Genomic DNA, 6,981 nt, shown 5'->3' on the forward strand with positions numbered 1-6,981 from the left:
ATCTATCTATCTATCTATCTATCTATCTATCTATCTATCTATCTATCTATCTATCTATCTATCTATCTATCTATCTATCTATCTATCTATCTAAACTTACCCTCATCTACTATTTGATTTTCTTGAGTTACATTTCATATAAGAAAGGCAGTAGGCATGCTTGATTTTTTTATTATCAGGTTTCCAAATAATGAGTTGTGTTTCTAGCATCTTCCAAAGAAGGCCAATAACATTTTTCTTCTAAGTATAGTTTTATTCTCATAGGTTTAAATATATTTGCTGAGTTTCAATCAGCTGCGGCCACTATTCTCTCGATAGTCAATTATCCCACTGTTGGTCAATGAGAGTTTCATCTAAGTCATTTTAATATGACCCTAACAGTTTTCAATAGCTTCCTTTTATGACAAGATTTCCAGAATCATCTGTACATGTCTGGTTTCAGACCTGGCATGTTTTATTTCCCCAGAATTCTGGCTCCTTTTAGGGCAAAGTGGTATTTAAAGACTGCAACCTGAGGATTAGAGGTGCTTATTGTTACAGAGTTGGTCAATTTCTTATCTTTTTTAGTGGACAGAACCAGGAGCTACATTTTTGAAAAGATAAAACCCATCAAGAGTTATTATTGATATGTCCAATTGCAATCCAGGGACACAAGGATTTTACTTAGCGTCATCCATTGTCCACCAGATTTTGTTTGTTTGTTTCTCCCACACCAAAAAATCTTCAAGGACATCAATATCATTACTTACTTGCTTTTTTTAGTGTATGACCCACTAAAAAATGTATAGTCAATTGCATATATATATATATATGTATATATATATATATATACAATAACAAGGCTTTTAATTAATTGAAATAGTTTCTCTTTAAGTGGGTATAACAAACACAATAAATAATTTCATTTTGCTGTTGATTTGGGGGGTATTTATTTACCTAATTTTGTTGCATTATTATGTGAATTATTTACATAATTCTAGAAAAGATGTATAATCAATGATGTCTACCTTCTACCTGTTCTCTCCATTTTTCCTCCTCCTTTTTCCACTCGATGAACATTCAAAAATTTTTTGGATTATCTTTCCATTTTGTAAAATGTAAGTAAATGAGTATATATATTCATAGCTCTCCTTTCTTAGATAAATGGTTGCCAATTACACATATTTTCATTCACCTTAACATTCGTTTTTAAATATAATTTTTGCCTAGCAATATGTTATGTGTTTATCTTGTGGCTCATTCTGGTCACTGGTGGGCTTTTTACCTAGAGATGTATACTTCTTAAAGTAGATTCCCTATGGCAATGGTATGGGTATGCTTTCAAGAGAAATGGACATGGATTCAAATTCCAGCTCTACCCGTTACTTGCTATGTGACTTTGGACAAATCTCTTGTCCTGTCTGGGTCTCATTATCCTATCTGTAAAAAGAAATAATAAAGTCTTTTGAACAGGACTATTGTAGACAACTCAGGAAGCACACTGAGCACAGTGCCTCGGCCATGCTAAGATTAGATAAATGTGAACTGTTTTCAATTGAATTGTTGATTGTTCTTTTATACCTGACAACTTGTAAGAGTACTGAAGGCCATATACCGTCCAAAGAGACACCTTTGGGGCCACGTGAGCACTCAAAATCCTGTTAGGGCTGCTCAGTGACTGTTTTGCAGGTGCGGGCAGCCTACCCGACCCCAGTGGGCCTAAGGCCCCACCATTCTGGCAAGCTCTGAGAGCTGTGTCCTGTCCTGTCAAGTCACTGCCATTTCTTGTCTTGCTGACTTGCCCTCTTGGCTTAGCGTTTCCTTATCTAAGTCTGCAGCATCCCTCCAGAAGCTGCTTCCAGACCTCTAGTGTACCCCGAGGAGGCTTTAACCTTAGATTAGGTTAGAATTCCATTCTTGGGGCTCTGGGACTGAGTTCCATCTTCTTCCCTTCCCCTGTGCTTTATTATTGTGTAACATCATTGCCATTCTGCCATTAAGTTGTGGCATCATTATATCAGTATATCATTACCTAGTTAGCATGATTATGCTGTCAGGTTGTCATTTCATTGTTGGGTTGTGTGCTCGTTACAGGCATTTCAGCACTACAGTGTCACTGATTACATGGTTACCTCATTACCATAAGATAGTCCCATATTGTTCACCAGTACATTGACCCATCATTCCTTTGTTGGTGTTTGTAAATTGTCACGGGGTTATCCTGTTTCTGAACTACACCATTACAGCTCTACACTGTCACTTGAACCTGGTGACTTGTTTCTATTGCATTATATTATCATAGGATTACTTTTCAGGATTCTACTATTCCTTTGCCACAGACTTAGATTGACCCATCCTAACTGGAGCACAAATTTGGAGGCTCGGAGAGTATATTTTCCAATTCAGCATTCCAATGTCAATTCACCCCCATGAGCTAGTGCTTGTGGATTCTGTTAATTGGACATCGTGCTTGGGCATGTGAAACTCAGACATGGGCAGAAGTTCATGCTCATCGTTTCTAATCCCAAGTCAGTCTTTCTTCCCACCTCTGCTGGTGGCCTCACCAGCTACCCAGCCTTTTGAAAGACAAGCATGAAGGCAGTGATCTTTGCCCCCTCTTTCCCTGGCAGCCAAGGGCCTCTGTGCCATCTCAGACAGCCGTCATGAAGCTTTCTTAGGCTTTTTGGAGGTAGAGCCCTCTCAATTCACCTTGTGTCCCTCTGCCCTTCGAGAACCTTTAGCATAGACCTTCTTCCACAGGGCAATCTTTCTCTGCCCACTCCCTCTCCCTCTCCAGGGTGATCTGATGGTTTCTCGGCCTCAGCCTTTCTCTTCAACTACACTGACAGTCAGAATTAACTTTACATCTGGCCATTAGACATGTTCAATGACCCCACCTCCACCCCCATTAAGGACAAAAAAGGTCAAACAGAAAGTCCTGCCTGATCCTCATTGCACTTCACAAATAGGTCTCCTTCCTTATCCCTTTTACCCCATCAGTATCCAAGTCCTATCAGTTCGATCTTCAGTAAATATATCAAACTTAATTCTCACAAGTCTCCTTTCTAACTCCCACCCCTGACCAGCCTTCTCTGATCACCTTTGTGCTTTAGCCAACAGTCCATGTTTCTGCACAGAACACAATTCTAGGCTCTAACTCTGCTTTCCTTGAAGTCCTCTGCCTTCGCTCTACGCCCTGCCCGCAGCTCCGGGCAGTCTCTCCCTTTGAGCCCACCCAGCACAGCTGGTTTGGGCCAATCTGATGAACTCAGTCACTAGTTGACTGTTTCTGAGGGTCTTTCATCCCTACAGCCACCCCAATCTGTCTTGGGCTAACAGCAAAGGTCTGACTCTAGTACCCTGGCCCCAGAGTTAGGCGAGGCATAGCACCAACACAAGGTTATAGAGCCAACACAAGGTTAGGCCTTTATTCATTTCATATATTCATTCAACAAATATTTTCTGGTATTCATTAAATTCCAGGCTTGAAGAATCAAGACAAGGACTGGAGTGTAACATTTTGGTGGAAAGATGCACAAGGCACATGTTGATGGATGGGGGAGTTTGGGGATCTGTAAAGGCATATCAAAGGTCAGGGAAGGCTTCCAGGAGGGAGTGACATTTAACCTGAGATCTCAAGGACAAATAGGAGTTAGTCAAGTAAAGTGTGTGTGTGTGTGTGTGTGTGTGTGTGTGTGTGTGTGTCCCTGAGTATAAAATGCTTTTTATTGTGCAAAGGCCAGAAGGGAATGTCAAAGGGACTGGAGCAGAGAGCTCAGGGGAGCCATACTGGGGGCAAAACTGGGCTGGTGACAGAGGCTGGGGCTTTGCAATCTGAGTCAAGTTAAGAGTCTGAACTTGAATCCCTGCATGTCCATGGTGGTCTGCCAGAATGTTAAGCTGTATGGGTGTTTGAGTGTTTGGGAGTTGAGTGGATAACAAGATAGTCTTTGCATTTTTAATGATAGCACTAGTTACACAGAAGAGTCTAAATCAAGAGAGCATGCAGAACTGCTGGTGACTCAGTGGTGAGGAACGAGAAGCAAGAAGTGTTAGATTTGATAGTTTTCCAGAGGTTGAACTGGCAAGACCTGGATTGCGATAGAATAAGAGGGATGAGGGGAAGGGAGGAGTCAAGGACAAATGGTGGGATTCTGATTGGAGTAGTTGGGTGCAAAATGGTGCCATTCCCTCAGATCAGGCTTAGTGGGTAGGGCAACCACACCTTGGGCTCCACACAAAGATTCACCCAAGTAGTTTGAGGGTAGTGATGGGGGAGTACAGGCTGTTATTGGGCCTGGTGCAGTCTTAGGGTCAAAGAGGACTACCTGGTTGGGCTAGCTGATGGCAAGGCCATGACTAGATGCGCTGAAAGTCCAAATTATGAGCTTGGGCCTAGAGTTGGGATCTCGGAGCACCTGGAATATGATGAAGCCACCCTGGAGACCTGGAAGTGGACTCAGGGTGGCCCACGTCCTGGGTGACTCTAGCCTTGGTTGGTGACAGACGGCTGGGCTGGGCTGGGCTGCCCTCTCCTCCTCCGATAATTAATCCCGCGCGGGGGCCGCGGGCGATGACAGGGCTGTCTAGCGTGCACTTAAGCATTAAATGACCAATTTCTGTCAGACTAACTTCCCCAGCCTCCCCGTCCCCTCCTCTGCCGCCCACCCCCCGCCTGCACCCCCTCCCTCTGCTCCCTGCACTCTGAGTTTTTCAGCAACTGATGGCTCCTGGTTCATTTCTGTGGAATTAATTGGTCCCTGAATGAATTCTGTTGACAGGGCAATTTATCATGTGTTTGGGCTGACAGTGCGGGTGTCGGGGGGTAGGGGGTGGGGAGACGATTGGGGGGGCTGAGATGAAGGGGAGGAGGGGGTCTGGGTTGGGGTGAATATTGACCATAGATGGTGACTTGAGAGGTGCCAGCCCAAGGGCTTGGGGTGCCATAGAGCACCCCAATCATGGCTTCATCCTTTGCTACATATCCCAATCCCACAAGTTTGAGAGAAAATGCCAAATTGGAAAGGGTTCCCCAAACTTTGTCTGGCTTCTCCCCAAATCTTCAGTCATATCAGATGGGGGTGTCTCCAATGGGGGCACTCAGCATTGCTCTACTTTAACCCTCTGAAGGCTGGAACGGGGCCTGGGCCTCTGGGAGAGATTAAGGGAGCGTGATGTGTATGTGTCTCTGAGCACACATGCGCACGCCCATGTACTCAAGGAGTGAAGGACTGATTAGGCTGGGGGGTACGGGGGCTGGTCCCCAGGGAGTTGGGCGCTCAGCCGGCCTGGCTAACAGGGGCCTAAGGGACTGGCTAATTAGGGTATTGGGATGATTTGGGCAGGCGGGGGGGTGGGGGAGGCAAGAAATGTAGTTGGTCCCAAATAACTGCTTCCTTTGTCTCCCTACCCTGCACCCTCAATGGTCCCCACCATTCTCCTATGTCAGAGCTTGCAGCCCACACCCCTGGAGAATTCTGGACAGGTGCTGGAAAGAGAGATAAGAAATGGTCAGACTAACTCCCAGATGGGAGAGAAGGCAACAAATAAATAGACACAGGCCTCTTCTTCTCAGCTTTCAAAGACCCTATCTGAATAGATCCACTTCCCTTTCACCATAGAGCTTTCTTGAACTTCTGGCCGCAAAGTTGCCCATGCACCTACAGGGCCCAACTGCAGAAGCCCAGGATATCAAGGTGAGAAGGAGTTCTAGGGACACATGAAGAGACGGAAGCACAAAGAGAGGGAGGGATGGCTGAAGGTCACACGGTGGCCTGGTAAGCAACGTCTGGCCTCTTCTACACCCCTTGTGGAGAGCATTACACACAGGGTTTCGGTTCTCCTCTAGGCTGCATGTGGGGGCTGGGAAGTCCTTGGGGGTGTGGCTCTTATCCACAGCACTCCTACAAGGTGACTGAGGACCTTGCTGGACATCTGAATGTGGACAGTCACAAAGATGAACATGAGAATGGGCTAGGGGTGACTGGAGTAGGGAAGCCACAGGAGGGGATGCGGATCAGGGCAGGGAGACCAGTGGTAACCTGGGGGGCCTGGATGCTGTGTCTGGAGCAATGGAGCCCAGCTAGGGCAGAGGGACCTGTGTGGGTGCTTCCCGGTGCTGGGTGACGGTAGGCTCCTTCTGCTTGCACAGCTCTTTCTTGGATCCCCAGGAAAGAATCTTCCCAAATTCTCTACTGAAGGACGGACCCAACTCTCCCCACCCCCGCCCCACTTTCAGCAGAGAGCAGTTGTGTCTCTTGCAATCTCTGAGCAATTCTGGTAGCCCCCAGCCTTCACGGTCTTCCTCTATCGAGTAGCATTCTCTGGTTCCCCCCCAAACCACACCTCTACGTCTCCACCCATCATTTCAGGCCTGCTTCCAGAGCCCCTCAGCCCCACCTCACAGCAGCTTCACCCTGACTCTCACAGCTGCTTCAGCCAGCAGGCTTGTCCACACAGCCCTCAGCCTGAAAGAAACTCCCCTCAAGCTCAGGGACCACATCACCTCCCACCCTCCCTTCCAAAGCTTTCAAAAGCCCTGTGCACGGCTGCCTCCTGCTTGCACTCAGCCATCTCCCCAGGACCCTGCCTCCAGCTTCAGAAAGCAGCAGCGTCCTGGTCAGCAGGTGTCCCCTGTTCACCAAGTCCAATGGCCTTTCTCTCAGTCATATACACCCTCCCCAACAATTTGGTTTACTCATTAAAAAGGGATGGTTTCCATATGTTCTACAATGTTTGCAGCAGATTTTTGACAACAGCTAGGACCTGGACGCAGCCTAAATCTCCTTCAAAGGAAGAATGGATCAAAAAGATGGGGCGTGTACCCACCACAGAATTGCTATCTCGCCACAAGGGAGGATGGCACAGCCGTTTTCAACAAAACAGAGGGAGTTTAAAAAAATATATTTGTGGCCCTCCCTGGTGGCGCAGCGGGTTAAAGCACAGCACTGAGAATCTGAAGCCACTTCCGCATGAGTTCGATTCCCGCCTGCCGCCTGCCCC

Source organism: Condylura cristata, unplaced genomic scaffold (genome assembly GCF_000260355.1).
Source record: "Condylura cristata isolate star-nosed mole 26May11 unplaced genomic scaffold, ConCri1.0 scaffold00011, whole genome shotgun sequence".
In the NCBI taxonomy this organism is placed as follows: Eukaryota; Metazoa; Chordata; class Mammalia; order Eulipotyphla; family Talpidae; genus Condylura; species Condylura cristata.